This window comes from Callorhinus ursinus, unplaced genomic scaffold (assembly GCF_003265705.2).
Source record: "Callorhinus ursinus isolate GAN/ISIS: 27379988/994484 unplaced genomic scaffold, GSC_fseal_2.0 scaffold6, whole genome shotgun sequence".
Lineage (NCBI taxonomy): Eukaryota > Metazoa > Chordata > Mammalia > Carnivora > Otariidae > Callorhinus > Callorhinus ursinus.
In genome coordinates, this window is record NW_027397068.1 from 16,415,571 (window position 1) to 16,436,784 (window position 21,214).

Genomic DNA, 21,214 nt, shown 5'->3' on the forward strand with positions numbered 1-21,214 from the left:
GTTTTGTGTTTTTGTAACTGTTAGGGATTATTGTAATTTTGGAGTTGGATGTGATGTCTGTACAGATACATGAAAACCACACATTAATATTCCTGTCCTTATACTGATCCTTGAGACCAAAACTCTATATCATAAACTGCTTTTATAGTACCTAGTAGAGCAATAGGCACTGCAATAAGTATATCAAACAAGACACCCTTGAACAAAGAGCTATGACAAAAGAAAGTAAAATTAACTAATTGTCATGCAATTTTGCTCTATCTTTTCTGATAATATTCTAACTAAAACCATTTGGAAATCATACATTTATTCATCCAGTGTCTATTTAAGTACTTCCTATGTGCCTGGCATATGATCTAGAATGGTATCGACAAACTATGGCCTACTGGCTAAATCCTTTTGGCCAACTCTTTTTATAAATAAAAGTTTTATTAGAAAAAGAAATGCTACCAACTCATATTGCTTTTCTGCTTAAAGTCCTCACATGTCTTCCTATCTCATTTTTGGAAAAAAACAAAGTATTTAATATCTATATGCCCTGCTCCACCACCCACACCCTTAGTCTCTCTCTCTGTAGCCCCATGCCCAGCTTCCCTTCACCTTGTCATTTGACTCCAGTCGCATTGGCTTTGTGCTGCCTCCTGAACTTGCCAGGCACAATTCTTCTCACACTTCTGCACCAGCTCTTCTCCCTGCAAGAATCTTTTTTCTTGCTGATAGCCTTATGATTTTCTCCTTTTCTTTCGTCAGGGTTTTACACAAATATTAGTTCTCAGTAAGATCTTCTTTGGCCTTATTTGAAATATATCTTTTATATCTTTTATATCCGACATTCTTGCTTTACTTTTTCTCTTTAATAATTATTACCATCGATTCATTAGGTATTTCACTTATGTTATTTATACCTCTTTCCTCCACAAAAGTATAAGATCCATAAGAGCAGAAAGTTTTGAGTATATGGTCCAGCACCACATGCCCAATGCTGAAACAGTGCTTGAATCATAAGGGCTCAGTTAATTAATTTTAATTAAAAGCATGAAGTTGTTATTCAAAACTTTTTTCTTTGTGTTGTATTCAGTGACAAAGTTTTAGATACCTAGTCATTGTAATCTGTTCAGTCTTCTATAAAGACCGTATATAAAGAAATGACACAATACTCCTGACTTTGAGGGAAACACCGGGAGATTTTTCTCACTATTGTTTCTAAAAGTCTTGAAAAATTTCTGTCCCACACCAAGTGGCATTGGATGCCATATATAGATATTTCTCCAACAGTGAAATTATGAAAAAACTATATATGGTTATTTTTTAATATAATGGGTCACATTCATGATACTGAATTTTTTTCTAATTAAAAATATAACCAAATCACAAAAAAATGCAACACTAGAATTACTGGTGTAACTGTTATTTATGGGGTTGTCCTAGGATGAGGCAGTTAGGACAGTTAACTGATTTTTCCTTTCAGCTCAGGCTCCAATAAGGCTCAGAAGTCTGCACTTTAAAAAAAATTAGGTGCTTTATTCATCATAAATGTTTACATTATTTTTTATTTCTTAAATACTTTATTAAATATTTACCTTGATTACTGAATTTTTTTTGGTAATTTCTTAAATTTATGCCCAAGGCAAGTGCCTCACTTTCCACAGTGTCAACCCAGCTCTGTTTTGCGCAAGCTCTACTGCAAGAGAATAGATCAATCTAAAGAATACCTTTCATATGCTCTTACTTGCTTGGCATATTCCACCTAGCAAAACTAGAACTATCTAGTTTACTGACCAGGATGTTTTCTGCTCTCACCACAAAACTTGGACTCATATTTAGCACAGATATGGGAGGGTGGGCCCTTGTGATCATTGGTAAGTGTTCCAGCATTAAAAATCATAATAACCCGTAAAGAAATCCATTTCAAGCCTGAGTTTAATTAATGAGAAAATATGTATAGAGAGCAAACATGAAGTATGAGATTGCATATGGAAATTCAGAATCCCACTGGACATCCAAGAGAATAAACTGAAAGCTGTTAGAATTAAGAGGGTTCATTATAGTAGCCATGTGAAAAATACAGAAACGGGTAGTCTTTCTTCAGGCCAGCACAAAGCAGTTGGGTAATATCAACAGGAAAATAGAATACAACAAGACTTAGATGTTCAATATCTGTCAGAAAAAAAAGTAAAGCATCATTACATACTTGGACTGGAAAAAATGCTACAAATTTACATTGTTACATTAACTCACAGGTTTAGGGTAATGCCAAATAAGGACCAGTGGTACTTTTAGAACTTGAAGAAATTTGACTTTCAGAATGGCAGAGTAAGACCTCTGAAAATCCACTTCTTCGTTAAAGCAACCAGAACACTGGCAAAAATGTCAAAATTAATTTTTCTGAAAAAAAAGATTTATGTTTTTATAATATTAAAAATTGCTATACAGTAGCTGTTAAAACCAGCAGTTTGAGGCAGAATAAGTTAGGAGTGCCTGCAAAGTCGCGTCCCCAGAGATTTGTCATTAATGTACCTATCTGGAAGCATGCTGAAAAGCACCATTCTCAGGATTGGTCTTTATTTGATCTTAGTCACATCTCTCCCCCTGAGCGAGGAGTCTACCCTCATGGCATCTGTCAGAAACAATCAGTAGCAGCTGTTTAACTTCATATCTGTCTCAGGTGGCATTACTCATTGGGGTTAACAAAAAGGCTGACCAAAATGCTTAAAAGGGAAAGATCGGAAACTGAGATGTTCATAAGGAGCTTGAAAAGCTAAGGTGTATTCCAGAAATCTAAAAAGAAAACTAAAAACCCATGTTCAGGACTCTTTCACATGTCCAGAAAAGACCTGGAAGGGCCCTAATATCTCACCTCTGACTGACTTTGAGACTCTGCAAGCAGAAAATGAAAGCTAATGCAAAGTGGTGAACTGCCTGCCATAGCATGGAAATTAAGCCACAACACACGCAGTGCTCTTCAAAGAACAAGAGACCTATTTGATCTAAGCATTTGAGGAAATTTCTGTTCATTCATTAGATGAGCACTAAGCAAATCAATCATAGATTTCAGTGGCCACACATGACAAAGAATATAGACTGTACATACTTAATCCAGGAAAATCACTAAATGAACAGCAACAACATCAACATCAACATCAACATCAACAAAAAGCCTGTGGAAGAGGATTCTGATTTCTAGAATTGCCATACAGATCGATTGATTTTTAACAGCCATATTGAGGTGTAATTGATACACAAAATACCCACATATTTAATGTGTTCAATTTTGTGAGTTTGAGCATAAGCATACACCTGTGAAACCATCAACACAATCAAGGTAACATATCAATCACCTTCAAATTTTTTTCACACCCCTTTGGTTTTGTTTGTTTTGTTTTGTGTTAAGAACATTTAAGAAATCTACCTTCCCAACAAATTTTTTAACTGCACATACAGTATTGTTAATTATAGGCGCTATGTTGTACAACAGATCTCTAGAAAATATTTCCTTTTGAACAACTCCCCATTTTGCACCCCCAACCCTGGCAACCACCATTCTACTCTCTGCTTCTATGAGTTGACTATTTTAGATACCTCATGTAAGTGGAATCATGCAATATTTGCCCTTCTGTGACTAGCTTATTTCATTTAGTGTAATTTTGCTCTTTAGATAGATGCAGTATTTATCTCTGAATTATACCTAAATAAATTTAATAAGAATAAAGCATAAAAGAAACTCAAAAATTACTTATAATAGTTTTTACAGACTAAATACAGGTAACTTGTTTAGTTTTTATTCTAAAAAACTTAAAAAAAAACTTTCAGAAACCCCTTTATGGACCAAGACTTCATTTATTTTTTATTAGATTGGTCATGTGACTCCAAGGAAAATATGGGTTTATTAAAAGCTACCATTATCTACGCATGGGGTCAGAAAAATGATTGTTCCTTCCTAAAAATCATTTTATCTGTATTTCAACAAAGAACAGGAGCATAAAAATTTTTCAGATCTCCTATGAAAACAGTCTTTCAAATAAACTGAGTCCATAATGTGCAGCGGAAACAAATCTGGATAATATAAATCAATGTGCTTAATGCACCTTGGAACCTCAAACTACTACTTTATTTTTTAAAGCACTTTTTCCTTTGTTATTTTATTTTATTTTTTTAAGATATTTATTTATTTATTTATTTATTTATTTATTTATTTATTTGACAGAGAGAGAGACAGCAAGAGAGGGAACACAAGCAGGGGGAGTGTGAGAGGGGAAGCAGGCTTCCCGCTGAGCAGGGAGCCCGATGCGGGGCTCGATCCCAGGACCCTGGGACCATGACCTGAGCCGAAGTCAGACGCTTAATGAATGAGCCACCCAAGCACCCCTGTTATTTTATTTTTTAAACAGGTATCTTTAAGCCAGATTTTTATCTATCCATTGCATCTTTAAATTGCTCTTGTGTGGTGACTTGGTCCTTAAAATTTATTAAAATAGACTCAATCTTATTGATATAGATTTCTTCAAAATTTGATCCAACTGCTGGTCACATATGATACTAAGGATGACTTTCTATTCACTGTAAATAACCACAATATTAGTAGAGCTATTAACAAGTAAAGTGGAAAATGAACTCAAAATTTTATTGTAATTTAACTTTTAACATTCTGTTTTCATTTAAAGTACATTTGGTTAAAAAAAATTTACCGGCATCTACAATAGAGATACCTTCTAATATACATTTCAGAGGAGCTGATACATTTTGTTTATAATACTTATATTTTTAGCATGCTACTCCTGAAAGAAAATAAAAAGATAAACCCATGTTGAGTATTAAAATCTTCCATTAGTTTTTTTTCTAAATTTATAACTAGCCTAGAACCACCAGAGGGCAGGCTTTACATTATAATGAAACAAGAATTTACTTTCCCATCTATTGTAACAGTGCATACTTAAAATGTTTTAAAACGACTGTTTTAAGAGTAGAAATTTGTCACAGTATAACTACTTTTTGAGAGTTAAATTAAGCTAAATCATATCTTACCTATATTCTTTAGTACTCAAGTGCAGTAATTTTCAAATTTTTGACATGACTTTTTTTTTGGAACCATTGTTAGAGGAATCATATGCAATTCTGTGTCTTCATAAAATTGTGTTCAATACCAAATAAATACCCTTTCCTAATGTTTAGTTCACAAATACATTAGTGATTGAACTAATCTATGTGCTCGTTTAGTCCTGTCTTCTGGATAAGGCAAAAGGAGTTCAGCATGAAACTTCAGCAGCTGGGGTTAAGTCAGAATCTTTGTACATGGCAAAGAGTTCCTCCATCATCAAAAAATAACAATAAACTTTGAAAACACAACTTATTCATAAGTCACACCATAAAGTGTGTGTGTTATGTATGGCATAAAATTCCTGTTTCACTATAAAAATCTTGTAGTTAGCTGAATTGAAATTCGCAATAATCTCTGCACCAGGATATATAACAATCTATTTTAAGATATATCCTACAGTTCCTTCTCAATTTTTTGAGGGGTGTTCTGCTGCTCAGGAGAAATGGATCCTTAGACATTCACATTGTATATACTATACTTGATGATTGATAGCAGATATTGAGCACTTAGCATGTTAAACTGTGTGACTTGCTCAAAAGCACATAGTTGGTGACTGGTTAAGCCTAGGTTAGTACTGATACTTGTCACCTTTCAAAAGAGATTTATTTTTTTCAAGTGAATGTCCAGGGTCCAAATACTAACAAAGAAGTGCAAGGTATTTGAATCATTAGACTGTACTCTGAAGAGGGATGGCCTGTCTAAGAAGTGGTCCAGCTACAATCAAGTTAAAATGTGAACACTTGAATAACCACCACCTATAGACCCCTGGCTAACTTGAGAGATACCAGATATGACTATCTAAATCTAAGTACCTTTCAGTTAAAAAAAAAAAATGCCATTATGGTATAGGAGCTAGGTAGATGAAATGGATACAAATTCAAGATCATAAATTTGTGCAAATCATTATATTTTCTTTTTATTAAACTTAAATACTGGTGACCTACTGTGGTAGACTTGTTGCATCAAAGGTCCCAGTTAATGGCTTCCCTGATTCCATGTCATGGACAATTTCACTTTGCTAGTGCCATGTGAGCATGACAATCCTGGCCTTGTGCACACAGTTTTGTGATAAACTCATGAAGGATGAGACACTTGGAAGAAAGCCAGCAATAAACCCCAGAAGCAGAGCTATCTAACTGACCCTCCACCCACTAAGAACCATGAGGGGGTTTAGCTGTGCCCAACTGTGGTAGGCAGACTATTGATCCCCCAAAGATATGTTGTAATTCCTGGAACCTGTAAATAGGTAAATAACACCTAAATGCCAAAAGGGACATAGCAGATGTGATTAAATTGTGAATCTTAAAATGGGAAGATTATCCTGGATTATCTGGGTGGGTCCAGCGTAATCACAAGGGTTCTTAGAAGAGAAAGGCAGAAGGGTCAGGGAAGAGATCAGAGAGAAAGAGAATTTTGATGATGCTACACACTGTGTTTAAGACAGAAGAGGGGGCCATGAACCCAAGAATGCACATGGCCTGTAGAAACTGGAGAAGGGAAGGAGATGGACTTTCCTCTTGAGCTTCCAGGAGGAGGACAATCCTGCTGACACCTTCAGTTTAGTCCTGTTAGATCCATTTCCGACTTCTAACACCAAAACTTTAAAGTAATAAATTCTATTGTTTTAAGCCATTAAATTTGTGGTAATTTGTTATAGCAGCAGTAGGGAACTAGTACTCTAGCCTAAAGCATTGCCTGTAAATTCGTGAGTTAAGTAAGCTGTTTTGGTTTCAGTTCTAAGTGGTGGGGTGTTTTATTACCCCATTGCTAGCTGATATACTCTGTGAAGCAGAGATTTTGTTTTCTTTGTATATTTTTATATGCCCCAAGTATTTAAGAAAGTAAGGACCAAATACTGAAAATGTGCAGAACAAGCGAGTAAGACAAGAAAGGGAGGAGAACGGTATTGCCCAAAAGAACTTTGTCAAAGTTCTTTTTCAAGATGTACACTCTATCTCATTTAATTTGTAAACAACCATACAGAGTAAATATTCTTAATGTCACATTTTAAAAATAACTAAAACACAGATACAATGTAAGTTCTACAGCTGGAAATGAGAGCACTTCGAACTAGGTTCAAGTTCTATTAATAATGAAGTTTATAACATTCCTAATCATAGCACTAAGAAAAATGTGACTTTTGTATTGTAAAGCTAGGAGTTTTTATACTTAGTGTACGGTGTTATATAAAATCTGTGACCAAGAAGACTTATATGAAATTCTATACTTCAGCAGAATGTGTTTTCAGATGAAAGCTTGCCTCTATCAGAAATAATGCAATTATCATGCAGTAGCAGAAACAGAAAAATATACTAGTTTTGCTTTGAATATGTATATATGAACAGTATCAAGAGCGTTTGAAGAAATTTGTTATAACAAAAGAATCTGATTTTAATAACTTTGCTAAGGATTTTAGGGCTAATGATATCTTTCAAATCTTTCCTAAAGCTGTTTTCATCAGAAATATCAATTCCAATCATGAAAGGATAAATACCAAGATATACAGTAGAGTACCACAAGGGAAAATTTCATCCCGTTTTCATTGTTGAATATATATGGCCTTTCAGTTGGAATGATGACATTTCATAAATGAGCATTGCAAAACACAACTAAAGGTGTTTTCCTCATTCTTCAGAACATTTAGATTTCCTCAGAACATTCAAATTATAGAGCCCCAGGCAAAGTACTTGCCTCTTTAATAGATGTTTCCTCAGAATTTAATAGAATGTTTCCTCAGAACATTCAGATTATAGAGTCCCAGAGACCTTGATTTAAGATCTGACTCTGATTTATTGTCAGTGAAACATGACCAAGTTACTATACTTTTCTTTCTGAGCCTTGGTCTTTGATGAAGTGAATAATACCCACCTCATAAAATCATTAATGAATTAAATAAAACAATTTCTATGTATAAAGAATTTTGCAGAGTCCCAAATAATTATTGGTTTTACTAATTATAATATGGTGCTAATGAGCCCAAAGTGTGAGTTTTATCCTAAATGGGCCCTAGTTCTATAACCCCTCCATGACCCCAAGTGTCATTTCCAATTCTAGTTATCTCTCTTGAAATTCTGTACCTGTACTAGTTGGCTTAGGGTGCCCTAACAAAATACCACAGATAGAGTGGCTTAAACAACAAAAATTTATTTTCTCACAGTTCTAGAGAATAGAAGGCCAAGATCAAGGTTCTGTCAGGGTTGGTTTCTGGTGAGACATCTCACCTGGCTTTTTTTTTTTTATGGTATGTTAATCACCATACAGTACATCATTAGTTTTTGCTGTAGTGTTCCATGATTCATTGTTTGCGTATAACACCCAGTGCTCCATTCAGTGGAATATTATGCAGTCACCTGGCTTTTAAACAGCTGCCTTTTTATTGTCTTCATAAGGCTTCTTCTCTGTGGAAGTGCAGGATTCTCTGGTGTCTCTTCCTTTTATAAGAACACCAGCCATCTTGGATTAGGACTCCATCCTAATGGTATCATTTAACCTTAAACACCTTGTTAAGGCCCTACCTCCAAATGCAGTCACATTGAGATTTAGGGCTTCAACATATAAATTTGAGGGGATACAGTTCAGTGCATAAGAGTGCCATTGGTTAGTACCACTGTGTAGCTATTGCTCAAACACACATCTGCAAACTTCCTGCCCAGGAAAGTTATGTCTGCTTGAATATTGAAACTTCCTCTTTTCTTTTCTTCGATAACAGCTGTATTTTACTTTGAAATTAGTTATTTGGGTTACAATCTTTGGAAGTAACTGCTTTATCAATTCTTAGCTGTGTACAATTGTGATAATCACAAAGAAATGTGTTTTGGCCAATTTTATACACAATGTAGGGCTGCTAATTTGAAATGGCTGAATTATAGCTTAATGAGAAAAGTATTTTGAATTTGTCTCTAATCTTTCATTCCAACTTTCTATTACATATATAGAGTTCATCACATCTTTGCCCTTCTATTTTTCTCATCTACTTTTTGGATACCCAGGTCTACCCCTCTTGCTTTCCTTCCCTACTATGACTTACATCCTCTAGTGTGTTATAATGTTCCCTCCTAACCCAGTGGCAGGCACCCTCAACCTCTTCTATTCATTACTTGCCAAACGTCAGTGATGACTTCCTTCTCTGGCCCAAGTGTAAGAATCAGTTGTGTAAAATAAGCAATGAGGCAAATATACCAGGTCAAAATGTGATCTGGAAACACACCAGATGGTATTCTTCTTACCTATATTCTTTACTAGAAACAATAATACCTTATTTTAGATACCACCACGCCAGTTTCAGCTCTTTTATAAAATTTAGTCTTTTTTTTTCCGTAGGCTTAAACCTAACCGAAATCCACTTATATTTTTAGAGCAAATACCAACTCTTTTTTTTTTTTCAACTCTTTTGTCTGTAATTAGATGTTACTTCAAGGGAAGGAAGTATTCGTGGCCCTTTCATCGCTCGCTTTGGCAGCAATATGATTGACAGCAATGACAAAGTCATAACTGTCTTAATGTCATTTGGTCAGGCTAAATGCACAGTTAGTTCTCTCTTAGTACATTTCAAAGACCAATTTTAAAATATACTTTTCTCAGAACTGATAAACATTACAAGTTCCTCTTGATCTGGGATGTAAAATTTATCTGGCTTAGGATGATACATAGAATTTAATTGAACTTATTTAAAAGTTATATTTAATACAATCAAAATATACTATTGTTGTAATTATACCAAGAAAGGGGGAGGAACATTCAAATGCACCTTAAATGTTAAGGATGCTGTGACATTTAAAGATTTCCTGGAAAATCCTGCCATTTTTATCTGATGCGGGGATTCTCAGATGAGGCACCGGAGGACCAGATGTGCTTGGTTTTCTTCTCGGCCAACTGCAAGGGCTGAACTAAACAGTAACTTGGAATTCCAGTGTAAGTGATGGGTGTTATTGTCCCCGAATATAATACTGTCTATAGCCAGTTCTGCCTATTCATTGAGTAGTTTTTAAAGAAGGTTGACAAGGGATTAAAATTGTATTTTTGTGGTAATTAATAATACAATTAGTATATCGCTATACCAGCTATGTTGCTGTGTTTTCTTTAAATTCCAGTATCGTTAACATACCGTGTTATATTAGTTTCATGTGTACAATACAGTGACTCAACAATTCTATACATTACTCAGTGCTCATCACAATAAGTGTATTCTTAGTCCCCTTCATCTATTTCACTCCCCTCCCCTCCCCTCCCCTCCAGCAACCACCAATTTGTTCTCTATATTTAAGAGTGCTTTTCATTTATTTCTTTTTTTCATTTGTTTGTTTTGTTTCTGAAATCCCACATACAAGTGAAATCATGGTATTTGTCTTTCTCTGACTGACTTATTACACTTACCATTATACACTCTAGATCCATCAGTGTTGTTACAAATGGCAAGATTTCATTTGTTTTTACGGCTGAGTAATATTCCATTGTATGTATATTCCACGAACATTTGGGTTACTTCCATATCTTGGCTATTGTAAATAATGCTGTAATAAACATAGGGGTACATATATCTTTTCAAATTAGTGTTTGTCATTTCTTTGGGTAAATACCCAGCAGTGGAATTATCGAATCATACGGTAATTCTATTTTTTAATTTTTTGAGGAACCTCCATACTGTTTTCCACAGTGGCTGCACCAGCTTGCATTCCCACCAATAGTGTAAGATGATTCCTTTTTCTCCTCATCCTCACCAACACTTCTTATTTCTTGTATTTTTAGTTTTGGCCATTCTGACAGATATGAGGTAATATCTTATTGTGGTTTTGCTTTGCATCTTCCTTATTATTAGTGATATTGAGCATCTTTTCATGTATCCATTGGCCATGAATATCTTCTTTGGAAAAATATCTATTCTTGTTCTCTGTCCATTTTTTTATTGGATTTTTTATTCTTTTGGTTTTGAGTTATATAAGTTCTCTATACATTTTGGATGTTAACCCCTTATCAGATATATCATTTGCAAATATCTTTTCCCATTCAGTAGGATGTCTTTTTGTTTTTTTGTTTTGTTTTGTTTTGTTTTTCTTTGCTATACAAAAGCTTTTTGTTTTAAGTTTAATTTTGCTTTTGTTTCCCTTGCCAAAGGAGACAAATCTAGAAAAAATGATTTGAAGGCTGATGTCAAAGAGATTACTGCCTATGTTTTTTCCTAGGAATTTTATGCTTTGGGGTCTCACATTTAGGTCTTCAATCCATTTTGAGGTTATTTTTGTGTTTGTTGTAAGAAAGTGGTCCAGTTTCATTCTTTTGCATATAGTTATCCAGTTTTCCCAACACCATTTGTTAAAGAGATTTTTTTCCCCATTGCCCATATTATTCCCTCCTTTGTCAAAGATTAATTGACCATATATTTGTGGGTTTATTTATGGGCTATCTATTCTATTCCATTGATCTATGTATATATTTTGGTGCCACTACTATACTGTTTCAATTACTACAGCTTTGTGGTATATGTTGAAATTTGGGATTGTGATACTCCAGTTTTGTTCTTCTTTTTCAAGATCATTTTGGCTATTAGGTCTTTTGTGGTTCCATACAGATTTTAGGATTATTTGCTTTAGTTCTGTGAAAAATGCTGTTGGTATTTTGATAGGAAGTGCATTAAATCTGTAGATTGCCTTGGGTAGTATAGATGTTTTAACAATATTTGTTCTTCCAATCCATGAGCATGGAATCGCTTTCCATTTCTTTGTGTTGTCTTCAATTTCTTTCATCAATGTTTTATTTAGTATAGGTCTTTCACCCCCTTGGTTAAGTTTATTCCTAGATATTTTATTCTTTTTGGTACAATTGCAAATGAGAATGTTTTCTTAATTTCTCTTTACTACTTCATTATTAGTATATAGAAAATACAACAGTTTTCTATAAATTTTATAACCTATGATTTTACTGAATTAATTTATCCGTTTTAGTAGTTTTTGGTGGAGTCTTTACAATTTTATTTTTATGGTAATTAATGTTACAATTAGTGTAATGCTATACCAGCTGTGTTACTATGTTATTTTTTTACCATTTTTTTTCATTTTTGTACATGAAATTAGCCATTTTTGATACATATGAACAGAATCACTTATTATGATCACATACATTTTTTAAAAAGATTTTATTTATTTATTTGACAGAGAAAGAGACAGAGAGTACAAGTAGGCAGAGCGGCAGGCAGAGGGAGAAGCAGACTCCCTGCTGAGCAGGGAGCCTGATGTGGAGCTTGATCCCAGGACCCTGGAATCATGACCTGAGCTGAAAGCAAACACTTAACTGAGCCACCCAGGTGCCCCACTATACATTTTTTAAAAAAAGATTTATTTTAGAGAGAGATACTGAGAGAGCATGAGTGGGGGGAGGGGCAGAGGGAGAGAGAGAATCTCAAGTAGACTCCATGCTGAGCATGGATCCTGATGCATGGCTTGATCTCAGGACCCTGAGATCATGACATGAGCCAAAGTCAAGAGTCAGACACTTAACCAGCTGAGCCACCCAGCCACCCATATATCTTTTAATTGTTTAGTAAACACTCCCCGAAAATATAAATATTGTAAATAAATGAAAACTTTGTACCCCATAAGCCACATGAATGGGCAAGTCATTTTCTAAACATAGTACATAAATATTTACTTGAAGTTTTCAAGATGAGAAAAGTTAAAATTTTGTTTTTCATGGTGAGGCCATGAAACCAGAAATACATCAGAAATATAACTGGTGAAAAAATTAAGACACCAAAATATTTTTAATCGTAGTATGATTTTGTTCATAGCATTAACTATATTCATGTGCATAATATCTTGGAAGAGATAAAGTGCATCAGTTGTTGCCAGGTAGAGAGGATTTTTGTTGTTGCTATTGGTTTTCCCTTTTTATTCTCGTCATAAGGTTAGTAACTTGAGAAAGTGGTCAAGTTATAGCTCAGTATAAAAGGTACAAGAGAGAGAACACAGAAAAAAAATCTATAAGCTCTAGTTGTTTTCAATTAAATATGTTTGACCATAATCATTATTTTATGTTTATTGAGGCAACATGAATAAATCAACAGCCTTTCAAATTGGGGCACTCGGGTAGTTCAGTCGGTTAAGCGTCTGCCTTCAGCTCAGGTCATGATCGAGCCCCATGTTGGGTTCCCTGCTTCTCCCTCTCCCTCTGCCTGCCACTCCCCCCTGCTTGTGCTCTCTTTCCCTCTGTCAAATAAAAGAAACACAAAAAGCAAAAAGCAAAACAAAACAAAAAACAGCATTTCAAATTAGGAAATAATACCCTGACGGACTTGGAACAGCACACAGACAAGCCTGTCTGTCTTTGATGAGCCTCTGAATTAAAAATATATGTACCCCCAACTTCATAAATGATTAAGTGATATTTCAGGGTGAATCAGACAAGATCTTGGTTATTTGTTATTGTCAATATTCTCCACAAACAAATCAACTAATATTCGTTTCCATTGCTAAAAGCAGAGTAGATAAGCTGATAACTGATTATGTTGATTAACTATATAATTGTTAGAATATTATTCTTATGGACTTTATAGTTATTTCATCAATACAAAATACATTTCTCTTTTTTTTATTCATAGTTTTTATGGTGATGATTAGAGATCTCTTTCTCAAAAGGGACCTGGATAAAAATAAAATGAAAATTGACTCATTAGAATTGATTCATCCTCCTAGTTTAACAGTACTTTCACAAAAATGTCTGAAAGACAGGGATTTTTTAAAAATGAACAAATTACTTGTATATTATCAAAAAAAAAGCAATATGTGTCTAATATAGTCCTTTTAACCTTTATAGTAAAGGGAAAAACATAGCTAACCATAAAATACTATGGACCTACCATGGGTATCAATATTGACTTCAAATAGATTGCATATAGATTGTGAAATGTTTATTGATAAAGTGACTAAGTTTGTTTCATACTGAGTATCATAAGAGTTTTCTGTATTGATTATCATTGAAACTTTATACTTATAATAAAAAGAATATTTTTGGAATTTAAAAAATTTTAATGGGAAAAATCTGTTGCTTTTCATGAAGATATTTTCTAAGAAACACATGAGATTTATGGTATATGTCTCCTTGTAGAGTCTCTCTTTACTCTCTTTTTTGGGGAGGATGGAGGAAACCCTGGGAGTTTTAGAGTTCCAATCTGGTATTTATGTTTCCCTTAAATATTGCATGACTTTTATACATTTAGCTTAATATAAAAATGTTTATGAGAATATAAATCTGATGAATCCTTTTTTCCTTTAGCATTTGTTTAACACTCAATAAATATTTATTGACCCTTTACTTTGTGGTAGGCACTATTTTTGGAAAAACATCTGTTGCAGGGAGAATAAACACTGAATTGCTTGCATTTTGGTTTATCTTTATTCCTTTTCTTCATTTATCCAGTCTTTGGGTTATGGTTCAAAAGAAGTAAACAAATTCTATTTTAAGCCCCATGGTTCTGATATGATAATGGCAGCCACCTAAATTTAAATTTATTTACATATTCTCTAAAAGAATATGTATCACACAAGAAATACCTTTTTTGGGGGGGGTAATTTTTATTGTTATGTTAATCACCATACATTACATCATTAGTTTTTGAGGTAGTGTTCCATGATTCATTGTTTGCGTATAACACCCAGTGCTCCACGCAGAACATGCCCTCTTTAATCCCCATCACCAGGCTAACCCATCCCCCCACCCCCTCCCCTCTAGAACCCACTCCTGTCACCTAACTGGAAGTCAGATAATCCTGACAAGTTATATATAAGTAGGATATCAGCTAAAGCAGACACAGACTGTAGTGAAGGTAGAGAGGCCAGAAGGGTCCTAGGAGTCGATGGAACACAAAAAGAACAAACAAACAAGAAACACTGAGAAGAGGTCCGGAGACTTAATGAGATAAAATGTAGTGGAAATCAAAAAGAGGTTGGTGCAGAGTGCACAGGATCAAGGAGACAGATGAATGGATAAAGAAGATGTGGTATATATACACAATGGAATATTATGCAGCCATAAAAAGGAATGAGATCTTGCCATTGCAACGACGTGGATGGAACTGGAGGGTGTTATGCTGAGTGAAATAAATCAATCAGAGAAAGACATGTATCATATGACCTCACTGATATGAGGAATTCTTAATCTCAGGAAACAAACTGAGGGTTGCTGGAGTGACGGAGGTGGGAGGGATTGGGTGGCTGGGTGATAGACATCGGGGAGGGTATGTGCTGTGGTGAGCGCTGTGAATTGTACAAGACTGATGAATCACAGATCTGTACTTCTGAAACAAATAATGCAATATATGTTAAGAAAGAAAAAAGAAGAAGATAGCAGGAGGGGAAGAATGAAGGGGAGTAAGTCGGAGGGGGAGACGAACCATTAGAGACGATGGACTCTGAAAAACAAACTGAGGGTTCTAGAGGGGAGGGGGGTGGGGGGATGGGTTAGCCTGGTGATGGGTATTAAAGAGGGCACATTCTGCGTGGAGCACTGGGTGTTATGCACAAACAATGAATCATGGAACACTACCTCAAAAACTAATGATGTAATGTATGGTGATTAACATAACAATAAAAAATTTAAAAAAATTAAAAGAAAAATGTTAAATTTCCATCAATCTGCATTGAGAAAGTATTTTAGATAGCTTTATCGACCAATGCAAAATTATTTTGCTAGCTCCTGTTAAGATGTACTATGAGCTAGACTATTGATGTAATATATACAGAGAAGAAAATATTAATTGATGTGCATTAAGAATTGTGACTGAGTAGCTGAGTTACTTTAAGAGTCACTAATGAAAGCTTTTAATGATCAAGCCATTTGTACTGCATAAGAAATGACCTTTGACATTTCTTCTTGTCCAAAAACTTATATTTTTCTCTCTTTGATTAATAACTCAAGAAAAATTATATTTGCTAAGAGTCAAAGCACTTCAATATACCTGGATTACTTAAAATGCATTCTCTGTGAACATAGACTATATTCTAATTTTTTTCTGCCTTAAAAACCTCTTTCAGCTGCGTGGCATACATATATTTAGAAAACTGAAACCTAACAAATTTCCATTTCTCTGCCTGAACTCATTTGCAAATACTTTGTGTGTCTTAAAGACCTCCTATGATAAGTTTCCAGAATCCAGCTTTGACTCTAACAAAACTAAATAAAAAAAATGTGTGCCCTTTCTGTTGAGTATCTTAAGTCACTCTATTTGAGGCATGCCCAGGGATTCTCCCACCTTCTTACTTTCATTTGGGGGCCTCTACTCTGTGGTTCCATAAAATTTACTAGGACTGGTGCACAGCTGGCGGAATGATTGATGAAAGACTAAAGCATATTTCTTCAGTTTCAAATTTAACTTCAGTGAGAAATCTATACCTATTCCCACCTGGGTATTTATTTTTAAAGATTATCGAAGAAAATAGTTGCTACATATTTACATTCCAACCCAGAAAGATCTAAAAATTATAGTAATATCAGTGTGATATTTAGCAAATTCAGTTTTGTTAGGCCAGCAGAATTATTTTCTTTAGATTCTTTATGGTAGAAACATATCTAAATTCTCTTTAGACCAAAAGATTCAATAGCAGTTTTTAGGGGGATGTAAAAGAAAAATGGTCTGGGTTCCCTTTGCAACTTGAAAATTACATTTAAATCTAAATCTAAATAACAATATGACATTCCGGCCATAGAAAAGCAGCTGCCTCCTGACAAGCATAATTTGCTTTTATGGTTCTGAAATTAATACTGGAAGAGTAGGACAGCGAGGAAAAATGTATCTCTTATAAAAAAAGCCCTTGGCAAAATGTGAGGTTTTTAAATCCCGATTTCTGATGGACTGGCTACAAAAATAATTACCTATTGTGTAACGTTAAGTTTTCTAATTTTGAGAAAATTTTTTGGAGCATAGTACTCATTGAATATATATCTTGGTAGGAAAAATATACCTGAAAAGTAAGTATTAATGATAAGTGCAGATACGCTTTTCATTCGTACACTTTAAAGCTAAGCAGAATTTACATTTCAACTGATAATGTCCTTCAATCAAAGACCATCAGAAGCATACCTGTAATTGAACACATTTGTACTGATTGCCTTATTGCAATGATAGAAAAGCACACTATGGGAGCTGTGGAGTGTCCCGGTAAGAGGGTGTTAGGAGGACTTGCTATAGGATGGGAACTTGTGTAAGGTGATATTACGGATCGTTCAGGTCACTAGCAGGGCTTTGCTCTGGAATGGATGTTGTCAAGAAGCAGGGATAATAATTCTCTTCTGGAAGTTGAGAATAGAGTGACTCTCATGCTGTGATTGGTAAAGGGGCAGAAGTTACTGGGCGCCTGGGTGGCTCAGTTGGTTGAGCGACTGCCTTCGGCTCGGGTCATGGTCCCGGAGTCCCGGGATCGAGTCCCGCATCGGGCTCCCTGCTCAGCAAGGAGTCTGCTTCTCCCTCAGACCCTCTTCCCTCTCGTGTTCTCTATCTCTCATTCTCTCTCTCTCTCAAATAAATAAAAAAAAAAATCTTTAAAAAAAAAAAAAGGGACAGAAGTTACTTAAATTAGCCAGGGCAGGGAGATCTATGGTCACCTGTATGGCTTGTCTGGTGTTTAGGTTTTCATTTGTGTTCGTATATAATTACATATTGATTACATGTTTACCTTGATCTATCATGATAATATGGTGGCTTTCTTTAGTGATATTGTTAATGTTAAACAAGAAAAAGCCACCACCCAACTCTGATTGCCAGACAGGGTTCCTTCTGGCAAGATCTGCATTTTTCTTGCTCAGAAAAAAATTGCTTTATTGAGAAGACTCTTAAACTCTCCAAGTGATATTTTTGGGCAACTAAAGATGTCAAAATAATCACTTAACATTTCTCAATTATCTGGTATGCTTTTCACATTCTTCTGCAAAAATTTTCTTTGCATGGTTTATATAGCATAAATATTTACAAACATTAATTATAAATTTTACTAATAAAGAAGGATTTGCAAACTATAAAAAGTGTTAACAGCTTTATTGAGATGTAATTGGCATACAATAAATGGCACATATTTAAATGTATCAGTATAAGTTTTAACATGGATATACTTCTAAATTAATCTCGACAAATAATATAATATGCCCATCATCCCTGTAAGCTTAATCGAAATTTTAAAATTATTCTTAACAAGAAAGTATTTAGCTAATAATTATTACCATGTTAATTTTATGCTTCTGTTTTCTATTTCTTCATTTCTTGGGCTTAATATCTCCTCAACAAGATGGACTAGAAGGAACATAGCTCTGAACATGAAAATCACTGGAGAAAGAAGTCAGCCCCATTAGCTGATAGTAGAAATTTACCCAGCCAGCCATAATATAGTGCTCCTCTTAAGCCAAGTTAAGAAAAACTTCAGTTTATCTTAGTGGCAAGTGTCAAAAATTGTCTGTGGCTGATACAAGCAGAATAGAATTTTGGATAGTTCACAGAATCTCCTGGAATGCTAGAGAACTAGGCTCAGAAATTGGTTGGAACCAGGGAGACAGAACAGTAGCCAAGTCTACTGAAAAAAACAGTGTATAAAAAAAAGGGAGGGTGGCCTGGGAGCACATGAGGCCACAGCTGCTGCATCTTGGATGCTGAGCACTCTGGTTCCACTGTCATTGCTTCTGGGCACTTAAAGCCCCACTGAAAAATTAGAAACTGCTGGTCCTGGAGATTCAGTGTTGCCACTGACTTAGCCATCACCCACTGGAGACAGGGATAACATAACCACCTTGCTTCTTGCCATCAAGGTTCAGGGCCCGTGCATTTGAGTAGCTAAGGCTGATTGTGGTTGTGCTCTGGCTTCCAAGAGGCACTGAGAAAAATGAGCATTCAGTGTTTTCAGTGTGGGTAGCAAGTTCTGCTTTCCAAACAGACATAAGGTGATTCCTCCCACATTAGAAATGAGAAATGGGGAGCAAGTTATGGACAGCAAGTAGTAAATGGCAATTTTCCACTAGAGTCCAAAATGAGGTGGTTTACAAACTGATTGCAAAACAGCCATTTTAGAAGGGAAAACAAGCAGCAGTCTGCCTTTAGTCTGTGATTTCTTGGTAAATCCTCACTACTCAGGGGCAGACTAACAAGATTAAGCCAGGATTTTGGTCTTTGCAAGATGACAAAATGAAAACCTAGTAATGCACATTTACAGATCTGGTGGTAACACTCAAAGTAGTTGCTAAATAGAATGTTTGCCTTCTGATAGTCCGCAATCTACTCAGGTAAATAGAAAAAGAGACCCGGGTCTAAATAGTGACCACGGGGGCGCCTGGGTGGCTCAGCTGTTAAGGCTCTGCCTTCAGCTCAGGTCATGATCCCAGGGTCCTAGGATCGAGCCCCACATAGGGCTCCCTGCTCGGTGGGAGGCCTGCTTCTCCCTCTCCCACTCTCCCTCCTTGTGTTCCCTCTCTCACTGTGTCTCTCTCTGTCAAATAAATAAATAAAATCTTTAAAAACAAACAAACAAATAAATAGTGACCATGGCTTATCCCATTCCCTATGCCAGTTCAAGAGGGACTCAATGTTTTCCACTTTGTCTCCTATCACTTTAGCACAGTGATAATATTCTCTACCTACCCACCCCTTGTTCCTGGCTTACAAGGACCCTCTGTAGCCCATGTGTCCTAAGGCAATGTTCCTGCAGCATCAATTTAATTTCTCTGCTGCTTCAAAGCTCTATTATAACAAGTAGGAAAAGTCTGCATCTCAGAAATAATGGTACATGGATCTATGCTAAGACTTTATATCCAACTTCAAAAAGAGAGAGAGAGGGGTGCCTGGGTGGCTCAGTCGTTAAGCATCTGCCTTCGGCTCAGGTCATGATCCCTGCATCCTGGAATCGAGCCCCACATCGAGCCCCGCATCGGGCTCCCTGCTCGGTGGGAAGCATGCTTCTCCCTCTCCCACTCCCAGTGTTTGTGTTCCCTTTCTCGCTGTGTCTCTCTCTGTCAAATAAATAAATAAAATCTTTAAAAAAAAGTGAGAGAGAGGCTTAATTCTTAAATTCCCCCACTTCATCATGCCTAAAATATACTGTTTTTTTTTCTCCTTATGGATTGTCCAATGAATTTGAGCAAGGTTGAACCTGTAGGTAAGATAAACAGTGGGTCCAACTGTGAGCACTTGAGAGGGCAAGGCAGTTTTAAGAGTTTGCTGAAAGTAACAAGGCATGCTGTATTATAAAGGAGTAACCAGCATTTGAAATCAGCAACCTCCACTGCCTCTATTGAGAGATGCCAGAAGTGATGTCCACCAGAGCACCTTGTGAGGAGTGCACTGTTGGTGGACAAAAGCTCTTTGTCCACCAGGAGACAGAATGTTCCCTTTCTCCTATTTAAATAGAGGTTGGAAAGAGATTTGAAGAAAAAAACACAAAACACTCATAGATATTGGGATTTTCTTCAAAAAGGAAGGACGAGAATTTCACTCCTTGTTTGGATGTCTGCTTAGGCAGCAGAATTGGTAAAGTCTCTTTTCACATATAGCACAGAAGAAAAGAGAAGTAAAATCAACTGGCCTGGTGGGGAACTGCCAGATGGAAAGAGAATTAGAACCATGCTTAAATTCCCAGCTCCCAAAGAGTATAGAATGCGGGTCCATCTTGTCTCCATAGAGAATAGAAGAAAATGAAGTGCTAAGTCTTAGCACTTCATGGCAAGCAAGGAGGTGTCGTGATGTCACTGCTTGGAGTTCAGTAGGAAGAGGTAGCCAATCTCCTCAGGGCTCCTACTAGAAGACATTCATGGGAACAAGTCACTCACCAGAGGAGCACATTGGAGCCATCCCCATTTCATGTCAGAACAAAATGAACTATAACAGCAGTTAAAGTCAACCAAGAAGAGATGTTTGTAATTTTCTTCCTATCTCCTGAAACAAAACACAGGGGAAGCTAGTTCCAAAGAGACAATGCAATCTATGAAGTGAATGAGGAACCTGGAGGCAGTTTACAGGAAACTGTGTCCCAAATGTAGAATCAAAGTTCTTAAGGGGTATAAAGATAGTGATTTTGAAGGGGCACCTGCACCCCAATGTTTATAGCAGCAATGTCCAGAATATAGAAAGAGTCCAGATGCCCATCAACAGATTAATGG